Here is a 26,996-nt window from a genome sequence, read left to right on the forward strand (position 1 = left end):
AGTTTGAATGAAAAGGATCTATTGGTTTTAGTGAAGCATAAGATTAAAATGAATCAATGGTATGATACAGAAGCAAGACAAAGCAAATCACAAAATACCCTAACCCTAACCCTAACCCTAACCCTAAATCTAACCTAGGCTGCATGCATATGAGCACAGTAATGCCTACTGTACCCTCTCCTTAGTGAGATCACACATGAGGAAGAAAACTGATGAGCTGAAGAGTTTCCAGAGGAAGGTGATCAAGATGGTTCTTCAAGGTCATGTCAGTTTAGGTTTAGGTGAAGAAACTAAAGAGGCTTAGCCTAGAGAAAGGAAGGTTTGAGAGGACCATGACTGAAATCTATAAATATTTTATATGAAAGAGGGATTAGACTTGGTTTTCTCAGCTCCATTGGGCTGAACCAGGAAAAATTTGGGGGGTGGCATTTGCAGAGAGCCAAATGAATACTTGATACAAGGAAAATTTCCCTAAGAATTAAGATTCTCTCAAAAGAGGAATGGCTTGTGTCAGAATGTATTTTGTTTTCCCTTGTTAGTGGTATTCAAGTAAAGGATGGATGATTCTTGCTGGGAATATCATAGAGGAATTTTCTGTTCAAGAATGAGTTAAACTAGGTGGATTCTGAGGTTCCTTCAATCAGTCAATCAATCATAAACCAACAAATTTTTTTAAATGCCTGCTATATGCCTGGTACTATACTAAATACTTGGAGATACAGAAATAAAAGTAAAATAATCCCTTCTCTCAAGGATCTTATATTCTAATGAAGGAAGGGGAGGAAGAACACAACATGTACAAACAAGACATGTAGATAAATAAAACCCAGGATAACCTTGGAGAGTAAGACATTAGTTTCAGGAGTGATGAGGAAAGGCCTCTTACTGTAGATGGCACTTGAGCTGAATCTTGAAGGAAGCCAGATATTCCAGGAAGTACAGGTGTGGAGAGATAGAGGGTCAACCAATGCAAAGGTGAAGAGATGGAAGATGGAGTACTGTGGTTGAGGAATAGCAGGAGGGTCAGTATGGCTATACAGGAAACACTGGACTTTAAGGGGCTTTGAAGCCTGGGAATCAGTGTTTTTGATCTTTACTTAAGAATTCTTTTCTTTCTTTTTGTCCCCAAAGTCAAGGAGAAAATATAAAACATGTCCAATGGGTCATAAGATGGGGGAACCATTGGGTGTAGCTGCTTATTTCATTAAAGAGCATATTCCTTGTGTCAAGCACAAGGCTCACCACATGCGTGGCCCACAACACTCCCCAGTATGTCTGGAACCAGATTAAAATGTAACTAGGAAATAGTTAACAAAATAAATAAAAATACAACAAAACATAGGTAATGTTAATATATGGCTTTCCAAGTCAGTGTGTGCCCACAGGAATCTTTATGTTTGGTTTAGTAGCTCCCTTTTCTTTTTGAGTTTGACACGATTGGCAGCTGTCATTCTTGCAACTGATGTATGACTTCAATGACATAAGGATGGATTCTAGAAATAATAAAGGAATAAGAAATATCAAAGATAGAAATATTCTTCTCCAGACTGCAGTCTTTGACTTAACTTTCTCTACCATTCCAGAGAAACCTCTTCACTCTGGATATTCATTCTCCCCTATACTTCTCACATTAGAAGATGGATGGTGGGGCAGCTAGGTGGCACAGTGGATAGAGCACCAGCCCTGAAGTCAGGAGGACCTGAGTTCAAATTCAGCCTCAGACACTTAACGCTTACTAGCTGTGTGACCCTGGGCAAGTCACTTAACACCAATTGCCTCACCAAAAAAAATAAATTGGAAAAAAAAAAAGAAGATGGATGGTGTGGCTATTGAAAAGTTCACCTGAAAAGGATCTATCCCTTTTAGTGAAGCATGAGATTAAAATGAACCTCTTCTCTAGCCTCTTCCTCTGATTGGCTCTTCCTAGTACCTCCTTTTTTTTTTTTTTTTAGTGAGGCAATTGGGGTTAAGTGACTTGCCCAGGATCACACAGCTAGTAAGTATCAAATGTCTGAGGCTGGATTGGAACTCAGGTACTCCTGACTCCAGGGCTGGTGCTTTATCCACTGTGCCACCTAGCTGTCCCTAGAACCTCCATTTTTAAAGTGTTTTATTATTTCTAGTTACATGTAGAGATAGTTTTCAACATTTGTTTTTTATAAGATTTCTAGTTTCAAATTTTTCTCCTTCCCTCCCCTCCCTTACCCCACCCCAAGACAGCAAGTAATCAGATATATGTTATATATGTACAACTGCACCAAACATATCTCCGCATTAGCCATGCTGTGAAAGCAGAATCAGAGCAAAAGGGAAAAACCTCAAAAAAAGAAAACAAAAAAAAAAGTAGAAATAGTATGTAGAACCTCCATTTTAAGAAGGATATCCAGGACAGTCTTGTCTACATTCTCCCGGAGGCTATACTCCTGACTCTCTAGACTTTCTCTATTATGTTCTTTCCCTCCCTCAACCAACACTCCTCTCACCTTACCCCTTTTCAGTTTTCTTTTATGTGTTGTCTCCTCTTATTAGAATGTAAGCTCTTTATGTCAGAGATCATCTTTACAGTTGGACTTGTACCCTTAGCTTAGCACCGTGCACAGTGAGCAGAACTGAATGCTTATTGACTTCACTTGACAACCTATGCTAAAAAGAAAGCCACACCTCTCAAGCAAGAAGGTGTAGCATCCTTGTGCCTCATAAACTTCACAAATAGGTGTGCAGCTGGATAGGTGCATGTGGGACCAGTTACCATTAGGTGATATTCCCTTGTGAGGGGCTAAAAGAACTGGAGGTGCGTAAGCTCTGGTCCTGGTAACCTGATTGCTTATTTCTGCTTTGACAGACAGTTGAGACACTCACACATCTGTGTAAATCAGGAAGCTCCTAGCCTGCAGATTTGGGATAGGCCCCTGTTTGTGTGAGTTAGTTAAGGTTATGGAAGCTGTAACATGTCTATGCATCCCAGGGAAACAGGGAATTTGTGGATGTATCTACCAGTGAGCAGTAATAGTGTCTCAGAACTGGTTAGTCCAGTCATATTAGAGATTATGAGGAAACCTGGTCCTGGACTAGGCCAAATTAGCTTCTTTTTTTTTTTTTTGTGAGGCAATTGGGATTAAGTGACTTGCCCAGGGTCACAGTGTGTGTGTGTGTGTTTTCCCGTCAAATACACCAGTGATGTGAATGTGTTTTTTCATTGTTCAGTCATTTCGGTAGTGTCTGACACTTCGTGATCCTATTTGGAGTTTTCTTGGCAAAGACACTAGAGTAGTTCATCATTTCCTTTTATAGCTTATTTTACAGATGAGGAAACTGAGACAAACAGGGTTGTGACTGGCCCAGGGTCACCCAGCTAGTAAGTATCTGAGACTAGATTTGAACTCAGGTCTCCCTCACTCCAGGCTCTGCACTCTATCCATTGCACTGCCCTTGTTTGAATATAGATTGTCCCTATAAGAGAACAAATTCATGAAATGAAACATCTTTGGAAGGGAAAAAATAAATAGGAACACCATGATCACAGAAAATTCCCCAAATAATAATAACTACCACCACCATAATAAGAATGATGATGATAATGATGGTGATAATAATAATAATAGCACTTACTATGCGCCAATCACTGTGCTAATAAGCACTTTCCAATTATTATCTCATTTGATTCTCACAACTGCCCCAGAGGTAGGTGCTATTATTGTCCCCATTTTACTTGTGAGGAAACTGAAGCAAACAGAGATTAAGTGACTTGCCTAAGGTCACACAGCTAGTATCTGATATTAGATTGAACTCAGATCTTCCTGACAAATTCATATGAATTTTGGGGGATAGGATTAGGGAAAAAAGAACAGCATAGATTCAGACCAATAAGATACCAAAGAAATGTAAGACCTCTACCTTGTCCCTAAATTAATTCTTATTTAGCTAAAACTGGTAAAAATGATTAAAATTTGAGGATGTTGATTTTAAAATTTCTACATGGCATCAACCCCTCCTTCAGAGATGTATCAGAGGATAGAGTAGGTTAAAAAGGTCAAGGGATTTAGATAGAGACTAATTGAAGGGGTATGTATGATGGTGAAACCATGGGAGAATAATAGATTTTTTAAAAATGACATTTAAAATATAAATATCTTTATAATAATATTTATATAAAATCTATTTTACAATTTATAATGGAAGGAAATGGTAAATTTCAATTAGAGATTAATGAAAATAAGGATCCAAATTTTCCCATCCAAGTTTACAGATTTCTGAAATCTAACCACAGACTCCTTTGGAGGGGCAGGGAGGATCAGATTTAATTCAACCCCCTTTAATTTTACTTTAGTTTTTTTTTTTGTTTGTTTGTTTTTTTGGGGGCAATGAGGGTTAAGTGACTTGCCCAGGGTCACACAGCTAGTGTGTCAAATATCTGAGGCCAGATTTGAACTCGGGTCCTCCTGAATCCAAGGCTGGTGTTTTATCCACTGCACCATCTAGCTGCCCCCTCAACCCCCTTTATTTTATAGATTAAGAGGAAACTGAGGCTGAGAGGGTAATTGATGCGCTTAAAGTCATACTGATATTAAGAGACAGAGGTAGGATTTTAACTCAGTCCCTTTCACATTCCACTCTTCCCACTGTGCCAACCAGCTTTCTAAAAATGCTTCCCCAGAGGAGGGTGCTTTTATATAAAGGAGGCATTCAGGGAAAGAAATAGAGGAATGGTGGGCAATGGGGTTGTTTCCCCACACTTGGTATCAACATCATTTTAGAATAAAGAAGAGTGTGTAAAAATGAGGTTCAAAGTTGATCCTTTTTGAAAAGTGGCTTGAGGAAGTTATTTGACATTTATTTTTCTTTTATATTCAAACAGAAGTTTAGGGTGACAAAGGGAGTCCACTTACAACTATTTGGAGAGTTTTTCCTATATACTTAGTTTATAGGCATAAAAAATTGAGAACCAGCTAAGTCAATAACAAGTCCAATGCAGATGAAACCTTCATGCATAAAAGCATCATCCCATGGGGGATGATACATTTACTAATAATTAAGAACAGGTGTGAACATTTTTGCCTCTCCCCACTGTTTTTGAATGTCCCTGCTTTTCCAAATAACGAATTAATGGGAAGTAAACTTGGGGATTTAATATCACCAAAATTATATAATCAATCATCACCTGTCACTCCATTAAAACTTGCATGTTTGTAGTAAAAGTTGAGTATTCCATTTCCTCTCCGCAAAAAAATGTAGGTTGCTCTTTGTCCCCATAAAACCCTTATATACAGCCATGAGAGAGGTACACAATCCTCTAAAAGTATCGTTAGAAATCTCTTGGATAAGTTTATTTGCCTATGCTATTTAAGCCAATGTAGCATTCCAATTGTTTCCCTTGACCTTTTTAACCTACCCTCTTCAATACTCAGAGGTTAAAGGACAAGAATGATCAGCCCATGGTTCAAGGTCCCTTCCCTAACATTTTTATCTTAACTACAGGAAACTTATCAACGGGGTTAAAAAGAAAAAAAAAAAACCAACCCTTTACACATAGACACACACACACAGAGGAAACTTATCAACAGGGTTAAGAAAAAAAACCCCAACCCTTCACACACACACACACACACACACACACACACACACACACATTTCTTAATGATTTCTTGAAATAGGCTATAGACTGGAGGATAATTTATCCGAGCCTTATAATGAGCTTTGCAGAAGAAAAGGAAGTTGGAGTGTGTCTGTGTTAGGCCACTATTTCTGTAATTGATCATTGAGCCTTGAATAGGAAAGTAATTGAAGAAACTGTTCTCCAGAGTTGAGAACAAAGGGAAGTAAAGACTTCATGTAGCAATGCAACCCCCGAGATGCTGGTGTTTCGTAACATGATTAAAGGGTTAAGACCGAGCGAGCATCTTAGATAACAGTCTAAAATCCTCTTTTGAAACAATTTCACAATATGAGACTTCAGAGGTCACCCTTTACAGATGCAAAAGAAATAATTAACCGGCCATAAGACTATGGTTCCTCACTCAGATTTAATTACAAGTTTGGCTCTAGGTGGAGCAGTTCTCCAAACTTTGGCTACAAGACTCCCAGCGGGGTTCAAACCAGTTGATGGACGCCCTCCCCTCCCCCCTCCTCCCTCCTTCTCCCCCTTTTGTTCTCTACTAAAAGCCAGGGCTTCAAATGTTTGATGCTGGAATTTCCTTCTCCCCAGCCCGCCCCCCCCCCTTTATCTTCCCTCCATGTTCTCAGGCCCAGTGCTCTTTACCTTTGTACCCCACACCCACTCAGTAATAGCCAGTCCTTCCTGGTTTCTCCAGGGTTTATCCATTATCTCCATTCCCAGTTCCCTTAAGGGAGGGATCTCTTATTGCAAAGGCCCTTTAAACATACTAGACCCCTGGGGGTGCTAGAATCCTTGTGAGTGTGTGTGTGTGTGTGTGTGTGTGTGTGTGTGTGTGTGTGTGTGTGGAGGACGGGACGGAGCTAGACTCTGGTTGGAGGTGGAAGTTCATATTAAAGACAGGAGAGGATTCACGCCCTGCCTCCCTAAGCAATCCAAGGCAGTTTTTTCTCCCCCTACTCTGCAGGAAAGGAGTGCCCGGCTTTCGAAACTCTTCGGTAATTCTTTTCCTGCTCTGGGAGCTGGCGTTGACCTCTTAACAAAGAACAGGTTCAATCTGCTTCCCCTCCTCCACCCCAGGAGACTGATGAGGGTCACGTGACCTTTCTAGACAGCACAGAATTTGGATGGTAATATGTAGCGGTGGGGGAGGGGAAGCAGCAGCCAGCTCACACACGGCTGTGCAGTACTGGAGGTGAGTGCGAATGGTGGGGGCGGGGAGCGAAGCGGGAGGGGAGGGGGAGAGGAGCTGGAGGGAGAGGGAGCGGGGGAGGGGAAGGGGACCATCCCAGACCAGCTTCCATTCCAGAGACTCATTAAGATGCAAATGCCAAATATTTTTACCAGACTGGTATAAATTTACAGTTTCCTTTTCAGCCTAACCAGACAAGTTAAAACACACTAAATTTTCTGAATGCAAATCAACATAGGCTATCTCCTCTAAGGCTTAATTAAGGCTTTATTTTAAAATAATAATAAAGGATTGAAAAATTTGATCTCCACTTTTAAAAAAGCCCGGGTCTTTTATTATTATTATTTTAAATATTGTTAATTACTTTAAAAATGACTAATCTTCCTTGGGAAATAACAGGAAGCTTAGCTTAAATATTTTTTTTGTTTACAAGCACATATATTTATCAATGGAAAGGGGGTGTCTAAGCTAACTACAGGGGTATGTACAAGTATATACTAATCTTTTTTTGTGTATTGACCCCTTTGCAGTCTAGGGCAGCCCATGGGACCTCGCCCCCATCAGAATAATGTGTATTTTTTACTTTAAAATTTAAAAAAATTATTTCATTAAGTATTTCCCAATTACATGTAACAGAACAATTTTTAAATGCATAAAATAAAACATAAAGGATGACAGAGGAAACCAATTATACATAAATAGTTACACTAACCTTTTCTGTGTAATTGACCCTTTGGCAGCCTGGGTAGCCTATGGACCCCATTCTCGAAATAATGTTTTTTTAATGCATAAAATAAAATGCATAAAGAAATCAATCACACAGAAATAGTAATAGAATATTTTTTAAAATACTTTAGTTCATAGACTCCAGGTTAAGAGCCCCCTTCTAATCTAGACAAGATAGTTTGCTAACTTCCCTTCCCCCCACCAGGATAATTCAGAACAAAAATACGTCCTTTCTAGGTTACTAACTATTCAGTAGCTGCGTGAAAGTCTAGTTCACCACTCCCTCCTCCTCCCTGCCCCACTTTAGAAAGAAAACAAACAAAACCCAAACCCACCCCAAAACATACCCAGAGGGGGAAAAAAACCCCACCTCCACTAGATCAGTCATACAGACGTAGATTGTGTGTGTGTGTGTGTGTGTGTGTGTGTGTGTGTGCGCGCGCGCGCGTGTTTGCGTGCGTTCTGGGGGGGGGGTTGCCCTTTCTTTTTCCCACTTGAGAGATATAGTTAAGTCCTTTAAATGCCATTTGTGCACACACAACTTAAAAATGGTTCTGGCGCAGGGGAAAAAATTGGCAAACATATAGTTCACAATCTGTTCCCATAACGTGAAGCCAGATGAAAAAAATATACACAAAAAACTCCATTTGTTCCTCTGTGCCAGGTTATGCAACTCCTCCAAAAGGTTTCAGGCTTTGTCTAGGAGATGGGGGAGGGGAGAAAGGAGAGGATCAGATTCAGGCATTATAGGGGAGCTTGCAGTATGGGCGTGGGTTTGCTATGTTTTCTGAATTTTAGCAAATTGTCGTTATTATTGAGGAGTTAAGAACAAGTACCACGTCCATTTTGGTTGGTATGTGAACTTCCAAACCTAAGGGGTGGACTGTATACGTGTCACAGATGATAAAGTTTCTTGGAGCTGGGGGGGGGGGGGTGGCTGCCTCTCTAAATGAAAGATGAAAGATGTTCTTGATTTGTGGGAGGGGCAGGCTTTAAAAGCCTTGATGCCTGGAGGGGGGTGGAAAGAGAAATCACCGCCCTTCTGCACTGGGGCTGCGGTTGCACCCTGTTATGACTTTGTGAATGCCTGGGTCAGGCAGCTCAGAAAGGAGGACATGGCCTCAGGGATATAGGAGTGGGGGATGGGCAAAGTACAGCCACTGGCACTTCTAACTCCAGCAAATCTTCCATGTGACAGCTGTATTCCTGGAGCTCTTTGACAGGGGAGTAGTTAATACACAAGATAATAATAGCCGTAGTTCCCCTTTATAGATGAGGAAAATAGGTGTCGGGAAAGTTAAGGGGTTTGCCTAGGGTCACATAGCTGGGTGAGGAAGATTTTGAAGCCAGGGTCTCCAGACAAGTTCACAACTCTATCACTACCATGTGCCTCCCTAAACTCAGGTGAGCCAAGGACTGTGATGGGACTCACAATCATGCTATATGAGGATGAGACTAGGAAGCTAAGCAGGAGAAGAAAAGACCTAAGGGAACTATGATTGATGACTTGCAACTTCATCCAGTCAACAAGCATTTATTTATTAAGCACTAAGGCAAAAAAAAAAAAAATTGGGGCATCTATGTGGTGAAGTGGAGAGATTTCTGGGTCTGGAGTCAGGAAGACTCCCCTTCCTGAGTTCAAATTTGTCTCAGACACTTACTAGCTGAGTGACCCTGGGCAAGTCACTTAACCCTGTTTGCCTCAGTTTCCTCATCTGTAAAATGAGCAAGAGAAGGAAATGGCAAAGCACTCCAGGATCTTTGCTAAGATAACCCCAAATGGGGTCACAGAGTTGGACATGACTGAAGGGCCGCAACAAAGGCCAAACACAGTATGTGCTTCCAAGGAGCTAATATTATGATGGGGGAGACAAATGTAAACAACTAGGTACAGGCAAGCCTCCTTTTATTGGGCTTTGCTTCTTTGTGCTTCACAGATACTGGGGTTTTGCTTGTTGCTTTTTACAAATTGACGGTTTGTAGCAACGCTGAACACCATTTTTCCAAGGGCATGTGCTCACATCCTGTCTGTCCTATTTTAGTAATCATCGAAATATTTTAAACTTTTCATTGTTATTTATTCTGTTATGGTGATCTGTGATCGGTGATCTTTGAAGTTACTATTGTAATTGTTTAGCCTGTCACAAACAAAGCCCATGCAAGAAAGCAAACTTAATTGATAAATGTTGTGTGTGTGTATGTGTTCTGACTCCTCCACCAAACACTGTTCCCCCCATCTCCTCTCTCATCTCCTCTTGCCTCCCTAGTCTTTGAGACCATTAAACGATATTAAAGTTAGGCCATTAATAACCCCACAATGGGCTTTAAGTGTTCAAACAAGAGTCAATTCCATGTGGCACAACTGTGTGGTCTTATTTTAAGAAGTTGCCACTGTTACCCAGCCTTCAGCAACCACCATCCTGATCAATCAGAGCCATCATCAACATTGAAGCAAGATTGCTGATGCAAAAGGATTCCTATTCAATGCAGGCTGAGATGATGGTTAGCATTTTCTTTTTAGCAATGAAGTATTTTTAATTAAGTGTTGTACATTATTTCTTTATGCTTAATACTATTGCATGTTTTAATAGACTACAGTATGGGGTCAAACATAACTTTTTTTGTGTGTGCGGGGCAATGAGGGTAAGTGACTTGCCCCAGGGTCACACAGCTAGTAAGTGTCACGTGTCTGAGGCCAGATTTGAACTCAGGTCCTCCTGAATCCAGGCCAGTGCTTTATCTACTGTGCTACCTACCTGCTCCCCAACTACCTTTTATATGCAGTGGGAAACCAAAAATTCATGTGACTCAATTTTATTGCAATATTCACTTTATTGTAGTAGTCTGAACCCAAACTTGCAACATCTCTGAGGTGTGCCTGTAAATACAAGATATATGCAGAATAGAAGGAAAATAATAGGGGAAAGCACTATCAGCTTGGTTTTCCCAGCCCCCTGTAGAAGAAGAGATTTGAACTGAATCTTATAGGAAGTCAGGAAAACAGGCTGAGGTGAGGGGACAGAGGATTCCAGGCATGGCAGATAACCAATTCAAAGGTATGGAGAAAAGAGATGGATTTTACTATGCAAAAAAAAAAAAAAAAAGGCAAATGGACCAATGTGGCTGGATTATAGCCTTTGGAGGGGAGTACAGTTTAAGAAGATTGGAAAGGTAGGAAAAGGCCAGGTTATAAAGCCTTGCATAACTAGAAAATTTTATATTTGCTCTTAGAGATCCTAGGGAACCACAAAGGTTTAATTAAGTAGCACGGTGAGCTGGTCAGATCTGTGCTTTAGGAAAATCATTTTGGCTTTGAAATGGACTGGAGTGAGGGGAAATTTGAGGCAGGTAGACCAATTAGAAGACTCATTAATCATGTGGGTAAGAGCTAATGAGGGAGGGCCAGAGCTAGGGCTGAGGTTGTGTGAGTGGAGAGGAGGGCATATAAGGTAGGAATGACATGATTTGGCATCTGATTTTATATATAGGTTGTAGAGTTTGCCATGAAGAGATTGCTGGTAACTGTGGAAAGAGCACTGTCAGTTGACTGATGATGGTGGAAATGGGATTGTAGAGGCTTTAGAGAGGACATGAAGGTACCTAAATGTATATGGCTTTCCCAAAGAGAATGGGAGAGACACACTGGGGAAATTAGCAAGGATGTGTAGGATTGTGTAATTAATAAAGGATGGGGAAGGGTTTTGTAGGTAGTAGGAAAGGAGTCAGTAAATGGGAAGAGATAAGGTTTAGAGAGTGGGAGTGAGAGTGGGGGCAATCTGCAAGGGAAAGTGGGAAATTATGAGATCAAGGGTGCATATAGAAGGGTTGACTTTGACAGCCTATGAGATAGCAGTGAAGGAGGAGGTAGTGTGGGAATGATAGAGAATTTATAGGAGTAAATTTGTGTTCAGTGTAAGAAAAAAACTAACAGTTATCCCAAAGTATAGTTCATCTGTAAAAAGAAGATAATGCTGTGAAGGAAGCATTTTGTAAACTGTAAAGTGCTTTACAAAATGTGAGTTATTGTTATTATTGAATAACATGGGCTTATCTTGAATGGTAGGTAGTAATTTCCCTGTCCATGAGATTTCAGTAATAATAGCAACAATTGGCATTCACATAGTGCTTTAAGCCTTGTAAAGTTCTTTATAGATGAATGGAGGAAGACCAATGACAGCCCAGTCGTAGGGTGAACTTTGCAGTGTACTTGGCCTGATGCAAACTCCTTCTGTCCTCCTCCCCCAACTGGATTTTGGAGCATGTGGTAGGTAATCATGACTTTCCTGTCTGCTTAGGTGGAAAAGAGGGACCTTTTGATTGATTGCTGAACTGGAACTGGGTGTGAATGCTATTATCTTTCTTTGTATAGGTGAAGTATACTTTGGGATAGCTCTAATTGTTAGAGCTGGGGGAGGGGTGTGGGTGGTATGAGTGAGTGGGGAAGAGGACATGGGCCATAAACAGATAAATAAAGACAAAAGATATGTTAAATAATACAAAATAATTTTAAAACGGAGAGAATTTTACAAAGAGGGAGGGAGAGAATCCAAAAAGGTTTACTGTAAGGAAGAGGCACTTAAGTTTAATCCTAGTGATTTTTATGAGGACATGGTGAAAAAATATGTCCGACTTCATGAGTTTAAAGGCACAAGTAGTTGGGAGGTCTATTGTTGTGTACCTGGAATAGACATCAGGGCAGCTTGACTAGAATGGAGAGTATGTGATGGGGAGTAAAATGCAGTGAATTTGGAAAGGTAGTTGGCCATAGAAAACCTTAAGTGCCATCCTGAGGGTTTTGTATCTGAATCAAGAGGCAGTAGGGAGTTGGTTTGGTTTGGGGTTTTTTTTTTTATCTGAAGCTAAATCTGCTCCATTCTGGGTCCACTATTCCGATTATCCCGTACTGCTTCTCAAGCTAGTTAAGGTGAGCTAGAAAATGACTTTAGAAGATTGGAGGAGATTAGATCTTGGTTATCAGTTGCACCAAATGACTCTTCCAGTTCTAAGATCCTATATGCTCATTCTCTGAGTCTTCCTTTAATTCCTTCCCTGGGTCCTGTCTCAGTCCACTTACTACCTCTTTAAATGGAGGTATCTTCCTAGGCTCTGTCTCTGAGCCTTGCTTTTTTTTTTATCGTGTCTTCCTTGATCTCATCAACTCTTATGGCTTCCTGGTGATTATTTTCATGCAGGGTAACCCCAAACCTCTATCTCCAGGCCAGACTCTCTAGAATGTCTACTTCCACTTTCTTAACTGCCAGATGTCTATCTTCTCCTAGATGTTGAGCTGTCATTTCAAATTCAACTCTTCATTTCCTTCCCAAATCTGTTCTTCCTCTTAACTTCTAATTTTCTAAGAGGAGTAACAGCCATGCTTTTAGTCACTCAGGTGAAAATTTTGTAGACAATCCTGTTCATTCCACCTCATGTAGTTTCAAGTCTTGCTGAATCTGCACAGTAGGTCTTGCTCTGTTCTTTCTTTTTTTCTCCTCCTGTAGTTACCCAAGTTCAGTCGCCTATGACCTTCTGCCTGTGTCTTGTTAGATAATTGTAACAGCCTCCCAACTGACTTCCTGCGGTCAATATATCCCTTCTATAATCTATCCTTCTGCTGGACATGTAGCCTATATCTTTGCTCCTAAGGGAGTCTGAGGCTGGTGGATTGATTGAGTTTGGGAATTCTAAGCTGAACTTGTGCTAAAGCTGATCAGATATACACACTAAGACTGACAAAATGTGGCAGAACCCTTGAGAGGGGTGGTGGTGGTGGTGATGATGGTGGTAGGGAAGACCAGGTTGCCTAGAGAAGGGGTGAACTGGACCAGTTTTGAAAAATAGAGCAAGTTAAAAGCTTATTTGAGTGGCACTGTTTTTTCATTGGGGTCCTGACTGAGGAGATCTGGTCTCAAAACAAACTAACAACAAAAACCAAGCCATCTATCCTTCAAAATGTTTTTCTATTCAATCAATCAGTCAATAATGATCATCAATCATTTATTAAATGTCTACTGTATACCAGATAATCTGCTAAAACACTGAGTTTACAAAGACAAAGGTGAAACACTCCCTGCCCTCAGGAGTTTATATTCTATTAAGTAAAAATACACATAATTACTGAATGCATGCTTTTAAATAACTTTGGTGTTTTCTTTCACAACATAACTTCTCAAGGAGGGGAAAGAGAGGGAAGGAGGAAGAGAATTTGGAACTCAAAAAAATTAAAAATTACTTTGAAATTAATTGGGAAAAAATAAAATGTGATTATTTTAAAATAAAAGAAATAAAGAAAACATCACATAATTAATAATTAGCTCCAATATGCTTTATTCCATTAGCACGTAAAAGATGCATGTGAGATATCAAGGGGGAAACAGCCTCCTCATAGTGTCCTGTTGTGAACCTTTTACTTCCCTTGTGGGTCTTAAGGTTCTGATTTAAGAAGGTTTTAGGGAACAAGATGACTTCAGGCTAAGAATTTGGTTGTAGCTTCACTTTAAATTATATTTCTTATCATTGTCATTTTGATGCAGTGATTTTTGGTTCGGGAAGTTGATGTTCCCAGTTTGGTATGAATACACAAAACTAGAATTGGAAATTAAGTCTTCAACCCTCTTGGCAGCCTCAGTGGAATCATAACAGATTGTATAAGCCCCCTGATGCAATTAGCTTGACATCCTAGATGTGATCTTTAGAATAGCCTGTAAGAAAGCAGGTTACTAGGGCTAGCCTTGGGCAGAAATGGAGAAGTGCAAAGTTTGTTTTTCTCTGTTTTTTCCCCAATTCCTTTCCCCAGTGCTGATTATATGCCCACTATCATTGTAATTTCTTTCCACTTTTCTATACAAAATACAGGTTCTTTAGGGAAATTCTTTACACTAAAATGGGAGAACTGGTCATCTTTGGAGAATGTTGCTACTGTCAGGTATGGAGAGAGGGGAAAAGCCACCTAGTATGGAAAATACATTAAGCCTCTGTTCCAACACTGTTACCTCTCTAGTCCTCCAAAAAACAAGATAAAGATTGCTTCCTTCTGCTCTTCCTTAAGGCTGCATATTATTTGTTTGTTCATTAATTAATTAATTCGCTTATTCCTCCTTTTATTTATTCATTTAACATTACTTTTTAAAAAATTTAAAAATATTTTTAATTTTTGGTGAGACAGTTGGGGTAAGTGACTTGCCCAGGGTCACACAGCTAGTAGTGTTAAGTGTCTGAGGTGGATTTGACTCAGGGTCTTCCTGAATCCAGGGTTGGTGTTCTATCCACTGTGCCACCTAGCTGCCCCCATTTAACTTACTTGTATAAAACTCGTACCAATACCATACTATGCATAGTAGGTGTTCCTGGTGCTGGTGTGTGTGTGTGTGGTGGTGTGTGTATGTAATAATGACAAGCACACAAAGATAATTAAAAAACTGCATGAGGAATACAAAGTGTTTTTAAAGGGAGGGATTGATTCTAGCTAGAGCATTCAAAGAAGGCATACTAGAGGAAATGGTATTTGAACTTAAAATTGAGTATAGGAAGATGTCAACAAGATGAGATGGGAAGAATTTAAGGAATAGAGAGTGGCATGAGCAAAGTCATGGAGGTACAGAAATCATGACTTGTGTTCACTGAATAGTTGGACTAGATGGTTCACTAGTCTAGTTGGACTAGATAGGAAATATATGAGAAAAACCCAAAGAGTAGTTAAGAATTCAATTATGGAAGAGTCTGCCACTTTTAGGTTGTATTTGGTAGGCAGTAAGGCATTATTTGACATGTTTTGAAGAGTAAAAAGACATGGTTACACCTGTTGTTTAGAAAGATGAATCTGATAAATGGGTTGGAGGAGAAGGGACTAGAGAGGAAGACTAGCTGGGAGGCTATTACAGTGGTCTAAGAAAGAGGTAGCAAGGGTAACTAGTGTGGTAAGAGCGAGAATAGATAAAGGGAGCAGATCTAGAGATATTACAGAGATAAATTTGACAGAATATAGTGATTAGTTGAATGTATTAGGGCAAAGGAACCAGGGATTAAGAAGGCTATATATAAACATGGGTGACCAAGAAAATGATCGTGTCATTGACAAGGAAGAGGGGACATGTTTAGGGGAAAAAATAATAGTTCATATTTCAAATATGATGAACTTTAAGTGCCCATGGGATGCTCTGGTAGAGATGACAATCATTTAGTAATGCCTCTCTGTAGTGGCAATGCCTCTCTAGAAAGAGATTGGTCAGGGCCAAAAAGTAACATGGCTGTCCCAAAAGTCACAGTGCAGTCTTAAGCTATTGTATGAGTCTCCTGTATAGAGATGATAGTTGAAATGTATGATCAATCACTAGATTTGGAGTTAAGAAGAGCTGAGTTTCCATCTTGTCTCAAAAATTCATGAGCTATGTGACTTGGGGAAAAGCACTCTACCTCTCTCTCACTGGCCTCTAAGGTCTCTGCTAGCTTTAAGTCTTTGATCCTGAGTAGTGGGAGTAGATGAGCTCACCAAAGGAGGAGGCCAAGCAAACATTCATGGGATGATCTCAAGGATACAGGTGGAAGGGACAGCCTTGGTCAGAAGACCTGCCACCAAGAAAAGAGAGAAGGAACAAAGAATGCATGAACTCAGAAAGATGTTGGGATCAGAACTAGAAGAGTCTAGAAGGAAGCCCTTGAACAGCCTCAAGTTCCTTGCTAATTTGGAGGCAAAGCTACTTTGGATAATGGTGGAGTTTAGGGTAGAATCTGAAACTTTAGGGGAAAGAAGATTTTAAATTGGTATTAGAGAAAGGGGATGGGGAGTCGGAGTGATATATAAAAGTATTGTTAGAAAGTTGGGAAACAATTTTTACAGCATGGCTCTCTGATAAAGGCCTCATTTCTCAAATATATAGAGAACGGAGTAAAATTTATAAGAATATGATTAATATTATTATATTAATATTATAAGAATCGATTAATGGTCAAAGGATATGAACAGGCAGTTTTCAGATGAAGAATCAAAACTATCTATAGTTATATGAAAAATGCTCTAAATCACTAATGATAAGAGAAATGCAAATTTAAAACAACTCTGAGGGTACCACCTCGGCTAAGATGACAGAAAAGGAAAAGGATAAATGTTGGAGAGGAATTGAATTTACATAGCACAAATTATAACCAGAGAGTTAGTGTTCCTATAATAATGTAAAATGCGGAGTCAGATGAATTAGAAGTAGTCAGTGTAGATATTCACCATTGCCAGGAAGATAGAATGGGAAGGAAGCCATGACCAGGTACTAAAATCATCGAGGAAGAAAAGTGTTCTAGAGGCTGGTAGATGACTGTAACAAAGATGGATGGAAGGCAATAAGGTCTGATAATATGGAGCCTCTTTTGTGACTTCTTCGCCAAGAATGCCCTTGAAGTTAATTTAATTTGTAGTTCACCTATAAAGAATATTGGGGGTAGGTTTATGTACCTTTTTAGGGATGACTCTGTGTGTACAAGTTACTGTTAACTAAAAATATTTATCACTTTTAGAGGGACTTGTATTAATAGGAATCAAAGTTTTGAGTTAAATAAGCCCTAATGAACATAAAATAGATAAGGGATGAAGTTTTTGGAGGGCTTTCTAAGAATTCATTAATTCATGGCATGTAGGGATTTTATTTATTATTTATTTATTATTTTTATTATTATTTATTATTTATTTATTTTTCAGTGTAGACAATTTGTACTACTACCATTCGGCTTGTTTCCTAAAAATATCATTCAAGGACCAGAAATATAGGTCACATTCCATTATAATGAACTGTCTTACTTATAAAATTCTTGATAGTGATTGCATTGTCAGCCCTCAGGAATTAGAAATAATGATTGATGCCCAGCCTTTCAATAGGTAATTAGCACCCAGAAAGAAAAGCTTTGAATATTAGGTGAAAATGGAGGGTGACAACACATATGAATCATTATATCTACATCTATGTGTACACACACACATACACATTTAGCCTGACTGTTTCTTCTTCCAATTTTCTCATCCTGTTTATGTGTATTTGTTTTGTATATGTTTCTTTGGCCGGTGAAGAGCATAGCTGGCTGAAATGTCAGAATTGAGAAGTTAAAACAATCGTTGCTGCTTTTCTGCCAAAACAAAAGAGCTGAGGGAAAAACTGGGCTCTCAGCTCTCAGTTCAGAATCACAGACTATTAACTGGACAAGCCAGAAGTCATTTTGAGAAAATTTATTAACATTTGCTCAAGGATTGAAACACATTCAAATTTTGTGGCCTTCCCCTGACTAGGGAAACACTATGGTACAGTGGGAAGATGGCTCTGAGGTCAGAGGGTTAGATCACTTCCTGTGTGAACTTGGCCAAGTTGCTTAACCTCTCATGTTAGTTTCCTCATCTATAAAATCAGGTGGTTGGATTAAATGGCCTCTGAGATCCTTTCCAGTTCTGGGCCATAGCATCTCTGACCCTGTGATCGAAATTCACATCTCATCTCTGAAACTTACTTTCTATGTGAATTTGGGAAAAGATACTTAACCTTTCTGGCCTCAGTTTTCTCATCAGTAAAATGAGATGGTTGGTTAGATTACTCTCAATGTTGATTCTACCTTTGCCTGTATATCCTAAAACTGGTTCAAATTCTGCCTCTGATTTGTGACCTTGGGCAAGTCTCTTAATTTTCCTGGACCTCAGTTTCGTCATTGGTAAAATGAAGGGATTTGACTAGATAGACCCTAAGGACCCTTTCAGGTCTAGATTTTTTATTTTATGTCCTGGGTTCAAATTTTACCTATTTACTGTTTATGTGAACTTGGGCTAACACATTTAAGCACCCTGTACTAAAAAGGGGGAGTTAGACTTTTAGTGTTCCAATGTCCACTCCACTTCTAGATCTGTACACTTATGAATTGGGTTCAAATCCTGTCTGTGTCATCTAAGTGCATGCCACTTGATGTTTCTGGGTCTCAGTTTCATCATCTGCAAAATGGAGAGGGTTGGATTACTTGGCCTTTTAAGGTCCTTCCCAACTCTGGAATTAAGCATGCTTTGGTGGCAGTTTGTTATCCTGAAGGATTTAACATTTCCACCAAACTTCCCTTGCTCTTCATACATAGTTGGTCTCTATTCTATCTTACCTAAGGCATGCTTTCAAAAGGTAAATTATACTTTAAAAATTATCAATCAATTATTTTTTCTCTCCTTCTCTCAACAACAAAACAAAATAAAACCCTTGCAACAAATAACCATACTTAAGCAAAAACAATTCTCATTTTGGCCACGTTCAAAAATGGCTGTCTCATTCTACATATTAATTTATCACCTTTCAGGAGGTGGAGAGCATTCTTTATCACTGGTCCTTTGGAATCATGATTTATCATTTTGTCATTGAGTTCTTAAATCTTTCAAAATTATTTTCAATATTGATGGTATTAATCATTCTCCTGATTCTGCTCATTTCACTCTGCATCAGTACATACAAGACTTCCCAGGTTTATCTGAAACTGTCTTATAATCTTTTCTAGCACAAGAGTATTCCATTACATTTGCATACTGTCTTTTGTTTGAACAGTCCCTAAATGATAGACACTTAGTTTCCAGTTCTTTAACAAAACACACACACAAATAGCTTCAATAGAGGGCATAGGTGGTGCAGTGGGTAAAGCACTGGCCCTGGATTCAGGAGGACATGAATTCAAATCTGGCCTCAGACACTTGACGCTTACTAGCTGTGTGAACCTGGGCAAGTCACTTAACCCTCATTGCCCCGTTCCCCCCCCCCCAAAAAAAAAAAAGAAAAGAAAGAAAAAATTTTAAATTAGCTTCAATACATATTTTTGTACATAAAATAACTTTTCTTTTTTCTTTGATCTACTGGGGATAGGCTTATTAATGGTATTGCTGGGTCAAAGGGTATATGCAGTTTATATTTTTTTGGTCAAATTACAAATTGCTTTTCAAAATGGCAATATAAGTTCACAGTTGCAATAACAGTGCATCAATGTACCTATTTTCCCTGCAGCCCTTCCAACATTTATCATTTTCCTTTTTGTCAACTTTGCCAATTAGATGGATGTGAAGTCAAAACATAACATTTCAAAAGTTCTCGGTAGTTTAAGCATCATCAACAACAATGCACTTTATGAGAAACCCTAATATATCCCAAAACCCCAAAGCAAAAAAACAAAACTACCTACTCAATACAAAAAGTAATCTTTATAAAAAGTACATTCTTAGAAAAAAATGCCACATTTTATTGAGAATGTTCAACATTGTGAAAACATTCAAATTGGTAACATTTTATCTTCTAAGAAGATAACACCTTTATTAAGTAATAAGTAAGAATGACTCTAACATGACAGTGGGTGATTTCTTGTTGAGGGTAAATTGTTATACACATATCAACAAAGGGTCGTTCATGTTTAGTTGTTGGGTATCATTTGGAAATAATTATTATAGTATTCCTTCTAAGTGAGTGTCCATTTGGGTCTATTTGCCTGTATTTGTACCAGAAATAATTGAACAATGATATGAATGGACAAGTTATTTCTGCCATATTACAGCTGATTCAGATCACTGTTAGGTTTATCTGAAGTCATAATCAGTATGATTTTTGCTTTTAGGTATAACTTTGAAAAAAGGTTAATTCTATAGCTTCAAAGAGGGTAGAGTTTACATTTCTTGATTTTAGGACATAGAAAGAAATGTGACTTTGGTATCTGGCCCACCTACCTACATAGAATTGTCATTAGACTTTGTGAGTGACTGATTGTCCTTGGCATTTTTTTGGTATTAAATATTTGTTGGAAACATGAATGAATATAGGAATAGTCTAAATTAGCACATAAAACTAAAGTTTATAAAGCCAGTAATTTTTTTTTAAATTGCTAATCTTTTGTATTACCTTTGAGATAAAAGACTCAAACCCATTACAAATTTAAAACTTGATGATTGTTCTTTTAATTCCTCCCCTATGGGAGAAAAATCATCCATAAACCCATGCACATTGTACATTTTTATGTCCTATATTTTGAAGCAGCTTTCTGGTTTCTAGTTATAAAATGAGCTCAAGATAAGTGGCAAGCTGTCAGGAAAATAAGTCTTAATGATGGAGCAGATCCAAATGGAAAGCCTGCAGCAGCTTGATGAGCATCCACCAGAAACCCTGGATACTTTACAAAACACCACTAATGCTCTCATTTTGTAACTGAGCTATAAACTAAATAATAATAATAAAAAAGCCATTCAAAATTCGTAGTGTATCCAGATGGGGTGTAATTATTTCATCCCTCATTACTGGATTTTAATATTCAGTTGACCTCATTGATGTGCATGCAGTTTTGTGTATCTCAGCTAAACTGGAACACTAATTTTTTTTCTTTTGCCCAAAATCATCTTTTAGGCGATCATTGAATGCTAGAATGATGTTGGGTTACCTCAAAGGCTGAGAACTGGAAAGTGAATTAACCTGAAAGGACTGCAAAATAAAAAGCTTTCACTTTCCCTTTTAGTGAGAGAAAGTTTCTTTCAAATGATTTCAGGGAAGGGTAAAAAGAAAAGTGCATAATTGTAGCTGTCATTAAATAGATCACATTCTCCTTGCTTTTTTGGTCTATTCTTATTCGTTCAAATTGTGTAGACAACTTTGATGACACTACAATTGACAAGTGATTCACTTAACTGTTAAAAAAAATTCCCGGACTGCAAAACTGAACCTTTCACCTGACAATACTCCAGGCTGCAAAAATCCAATCTCATTATGTTTTGAACTGTATTTAGAAGGCCTTAAATTTTTTGGGAAAAGCTCTATGTTGAAGGAATAATCCAACATACTCTCTGACTTTAGAACGTAGGCATCAGAACTCACACAAGGCTCAATTCTTACAGCTAGATTTCTTTGTGGAAGCCCCGTCAACTTTAATGGTCTAAAATTAAATTTGTTCATTCTCCCTGTGCATTCGCCAGCTCTTCATTTCAAAGCACAGAGAATTGTTGACCTACTTTTCAGGTAGCAAAAAAAAAAAAGAAAGAAAAAAAAGAAAAGAAAAAAAAGAGGTAGCAAGCAGTTTTTGAACATGTTTCTATGCAATTATTATTTTTTCCCTTTAAGTATTTGAAAAGTTATTTGTATTCAACTGTTTGGGGGCCTTTTCTACCTTGAATTCCACATTTGATTTCTAACACTTTCATTGAGCCTCAGGTGGAGAAAATTTTAGCATAACCTACTCAAAAACAATCTTAAGTTGTGTATTCACTTGTTTCCAGGCTCATTTGCTAGGGATGTTATTGCAGAATTTCATAGAGGGGCTCAGACCAGAGCTTCATTAGATGATCCTGCAACCCTTGGCTTAGGTGAATTTTAACACTAATTGATTTATGAGACCAGGGGGGTGTGCTCACACCAGCAAGTTTTCACAATCAATTAAATGATGACTTGATACACACAAGGCAGGGATGCAGGATTTCAGCTGAGGCTTTGTGCAAAGGTAACGGATGGGAAGGGTCTCTGCAAAGTAGCCTTTCATTTGCTGCCTTCCACTGAGGTTTTTTTTTTTTTTTTTCCTGATCAGCAGTAAAACTCCGGGGATGAAGTAGAAAGCCTATTATCTCAAATTTCCCTCTGTGTAATATTGAACACCAGAGCTTCTGTGTCTCAACTGAAAATTTCATAACCTTTCTCATCTCACTTAGTTTTCTCCTTTTTATTCTTTGAGTAGGTAATTTATTTAGAAGTAATAATAATAATAATAATAAAGAGGAGACCCCCTCCTCTACTGTTTAGAATAGAGTGATGAGATTGACAAAGGGCAATCTACTCTTGTCAGATTACAGAACTGTCCAGGATGAAGGATTTAGCAGGTTCTCCTGAGAATGACATCAGCTTTTTTAAAACATAAATAAGGGGGGAGAGCCTTCAATAGGGTAACCAGCTGTTTGAACTAATCAGCACAGTCCTTATTTACATCAAACCATCCTGAGTGAAACAACAGGGAAGTGGACAGGGTTATTGTAATCCATTATATATTAGCAGAGAGAATCCAAAGCACATATCTTTGTTCTGAACCCTATAGAAAATGTAAGGAGATGCTTTAAAAATACAATCCATTTAAAAATAACCCTGTACAAATGTCATCTAACAGATGTCAAAGGAAATGAAGCAAAAATAACAGGGGTCATGATGGCTGGTAAAGCCAAAGGGATTTTCTACAATGAGCTGTTTTAATGATAAATCCTGATTCTCCCCAAAATTAAAATCTTATATATACTTGGAATGCAGCACAAGATAATTTAGAAAAAGAATCAGTTTCCAGTTGAGTGGAAAAGACCCCAAACTACAAGATTTGTGGAGATCACATTTTTTCCCTTTTAGTCGCTTATGATCAAGTAGAGAAGCATATTGCAAATATGTATGTAAACATCAACTAGCAAAGCTTAATTTTATATAAATGATGCACTTTCCCTTATTTTGCTAATGAAAATAGTTAGAAATATTTTTAGAATAAAATGATCATAAATGAGCATCATGATTGCAGGAAATCTCTAAATTAAGGTTGATTTATTATTTATTTTATGCTTTCTTTCCAGGGTTGTGTGAAACTGGAAAACAATTTGTTTCAGTTCAGTTTTGCAGCCTTCAAATTAAGTCAATGTCAGTATTTAAGCTCAATTACAATTCTCATTGTTATTTTTCCTCTTCAATATTGTAATGTAAACATAATTTCACTTCAACTGATATAATTACTTGAATGCTGTGAATTCTTTTCAAGGACATTATAATTTATCATGGAAACAAATAAAAATTAGTTGCCATCAGGATTTCAAAGAGTAGCATGTTCACCTAAATATACAAAGTCCTGTAGCTTATACATAAATAGATCAATGCTCTGTAGTTTCATCAATGGGATACTCCCCTTCAAAAGGGCATATTCTATCCATGCCCTCTCATTCTGTGAGACTCTTATCCTGCTTGCACGTCAATGAATTCTCTACCTCAATCGAACATGCTAGAGTCCCTTTCTCAAATCTCTTGATGATATTTGGTTGCCAAAGCACCATGTAGGCTGTCTAATTGTTCCTTTTCCTTTTCTGTTTGTGCATCTCATTGATTGTATCTTTTTCTCTCAGGGAATGCAGTCCTTCCTTGGTATATGTTATCTCCTATTCATTCCAGTTCCCCTTTACCCCCACATACATTTTTCCATTGCCTTTGAGTGACCCACACTTGTGGTTACAAAGAGATTTTGGTATTCCATGGTTTATAGTTATGTTTTTGTTGTTGAGTTGCTTTAGTCTCATCTGACTCTTTGTGATGCCATCTGGAGTTTTCTGGCAGAGATACTGGAGCAGTTTTCCATTTTCTTCTCTGCTCATTTTACCGATGAGGAGATGAGGCAAACAAGGTTAAGTGACTTGCCCAGGGTCACACAGCTAGTAAGTACCTGAGGCCAGGTTTGAACTCATGAAGATGAGTCTTCCTCATTCTAAGCCCAGTGCTCTATCCACTTCACCACCTAGCTTGTAGTTATATAGCATAAGAATAATCATGATGAAAAGGTAGAATTTTGTTTCAAAGAGAAGTCTAGACTTATTCCAAGTGCTATGCAGTTCCCTAAATCTTATTAGAGCTCTCTTTTCCTTCTGTTTAATTCTGGGCCCAGTTTACTGTCCATCTATAGTTTTCTCCCTGCTTTGCTACCCAAATATATGCTACATATCAAATCTTGCACAAAAGCTACTCTGCATCTACTTGACTTTTACTAATGTGGGTAGTTAAACTGAATTCTTGTGAGTGATTATGTATCTCATTTAGGAGATCCTTCAGTAGTGGTTCTTAAACTGGGGTCCATGAAAATTTAAGAAAAACTAATAACTGTATTTCAATACAATTGATTTCCTTTGTAATTCTATGTGATTTATACATTTAAAAACATTATTCTCAGAGAGGATCCATAGGTTTCTCTAGACACAACAAAAACACGCACTAAAAAGTTAGGAACTCTTGCTTACTGTGTTCCAGGATTGATTCAATCAATAGAATGTCAACTGAAAAAAAAGAACATCTGTAGAACCTCACCAACCTCCATTTTGGACTTGGTGCTGACATCCTCCATAACCAGAGCTGTAACTAGTAGTTTGAATATTGGGGGCAAGCAGCAAGAAATGAGCCTTCAAATCTATTTTGCAATTCATAGTGTGAAAAGAATATAAGAAGTAATTAACACAAATACACAGATGGATGTTATTAACAACATACCATCTGGTAGCTTCCTATTTTAACTAATTATTCTTGCTAACTAGGTGCCAAGCTCGCTCCTTTCTATGCTGGTAAAGGAGTGCATGTCTTGTCAACATGTAAATGTAAAATTTAAAAATTACTCAGTCTTTAAAATAATTAAAAAAAGGATTTGTATCCTCTAAAATGTGCCCTTACAAAGGCCCGGTCACCTCACCCAGGTTATGGCTTTGTACATGACATTGGCAAATACTTTGGCAAGCATACATTTCCTTGTTCTATGCATCACTTGCTATGAATAATTAGAGGACTGTCAAAGTTATTACTGTTATTTTATATATCAAGGAATCTTGTGTTGCCTCATAGAAAAATCAAGATAGAGTTAAGGTGAAGATGAATTTATAAAGAGATCCAATTTAACTAGATCATCTTAAGGACATTTACAGATGAAACTGGAAGTTTAAAAACAGACAAGTGGGAAATGGGAAGTGTTTTGGTATTTCTTTAATATACTCTTTTCATCAACCAAGCATCCAATAGCATTCATTAAATGCTCTTTTTTTTTTTTTTTTTGCAAGACAATGGGGATTAAGTGACTTGCCCAGGGTCACACAGCTAGTGTCAAGTGTCTGAGACCGTATTAGAGCTCAGGTCCTCCTGAATTCAGGGCTAGTGCTCTATCCACTGCGCCACCTAGCTGCCCCCCATTCATTAAATGCTAACTCTGTGTGTGTGTGTGTGTGTGTGTGTAGGGTGCAAGACTGGAAGGTGAGGGGGGGGGGAGGTTTTAAAGGGCTTTAACACCAAACAGAAGAATTTTTATTTCATCCTGGAAATGATAGGGAAACACTGGAGTTTATTGAGTATGAGGGTCAGGTGGGGTATGTGTGGGGTGATTAGAAGGTCAGACTCATGCTTTTGGAAAATCACTCTGGTAGTTTAATTGAGGATGGAGTGGAGTAGGGAGAGACTTGAAGCATGGCAGACCCACCATCAGGCTATTTCAATAGGCATTAGGTGATGAGGGTCTTCATGAGGGCAGCGGCAGTATTAGAGGAGAGAAAGGGTCCTACTGGAGAGATGTTGTAGAAGGGAAATTGACAGGGCTTGACAATAGATTGGACATGGGAGGTGAGAGAGAGTAAGGGGTTGAGGATGACTTCTAGGCAGTGAGCCTGAGGGAGGAGGATGGATGGTACCCTTGACTATTATTGGGGAATTTGTATGTCAGGAGGGCTTAGAGGGGAAAATAATGAGTTCAGTTTTGGACATTTTGTTTAAGATGTCCTGGATGTACACTTTGAGATTTCTGAAAGGAAATTGGAGATGTGAGACTAGAGCTCCACAGAATCATTAGCACAGATAAGTAAATTCATGGGAGGTGATGAGATCACCAAGTGAAGAAGAGGGAGAAAAGTAGAGGCCCCTCCACCCCCCACCCCCTTCCTGGAAGAGCTCTGTAGGACAACAGTAGTTACTGGGCGTGACCTGGAGAAGAATTATTTTTCCTTTGAATCCAAAATTGACTTTGTTTTCTGATGCCAGGAGTGACATTTCTTAGAGCCATCTCCACCAATTCTCTCTGTTGGATGTGGTATTTCATTTGGCAAATATGTGGCTGATGGGGAAGGAAAAGAAAAAAACATTCTCTTTCATTGCTCTTCCCACTCCTACCTTTCCTTTGGTAAAGGCACAAAGGGAGAGGTAAAAAACAATCCCCCTCAACATTTATGTTTTTCTTCCATAGCTGACTTTTTTCCCTCTAGATTTTCAGAGGTTACCTTCCATGAAACTCTCTTGTGTCAACTGTGTTAAGAGCTGGGAAGCTAGCTTTTTAAAGGCCCCCATGGGGTGTGGTCAATTTTTGATAGCTATTGCAAGTTGCCCTCCAATTCCATTAGAGAAAACTTTTTCACACTTCATAAAGGAATAACAGGATGTAGACACATTTTGGCTTTTCATTTAATATGTTAACACTTTATCATCTGTTACCTGCTCCCAGTCTTTCCTATGATTATATTTGCCAGACTGGGGGAAATCAATTGATCCAAGGGTCTCTTGATCATCTCTTCCTCATCCTCCCAACTTTACATACAGATTCATTATTTACTTAATCATCATAAACTAACATATTTCAGTACAAAAAGAATAATAAAGAGGATTGAATGTGAAACTGTAAACTTCTGTCAGGTATAGTTTGTTTTTAAAAGCATATATTAAATTTAATAGCATAGTAACAAAAATAACCAGATAGTACCCCCTG

This window comes from Dromiciops gliroides, chromosome 3 (assembly GCF_019393635.1).
Source record: "Dromiciops gliroides isolate mDroGli1 chromosome 3, mDroGli1.pri, whole genome shotgun sequence".
NCBI lineage: Eukaryota > Metazoa > Chordata > Mammalia > Microbiotheria > Microbiotheriidae > Dromiciops > Dromiciops gliroides.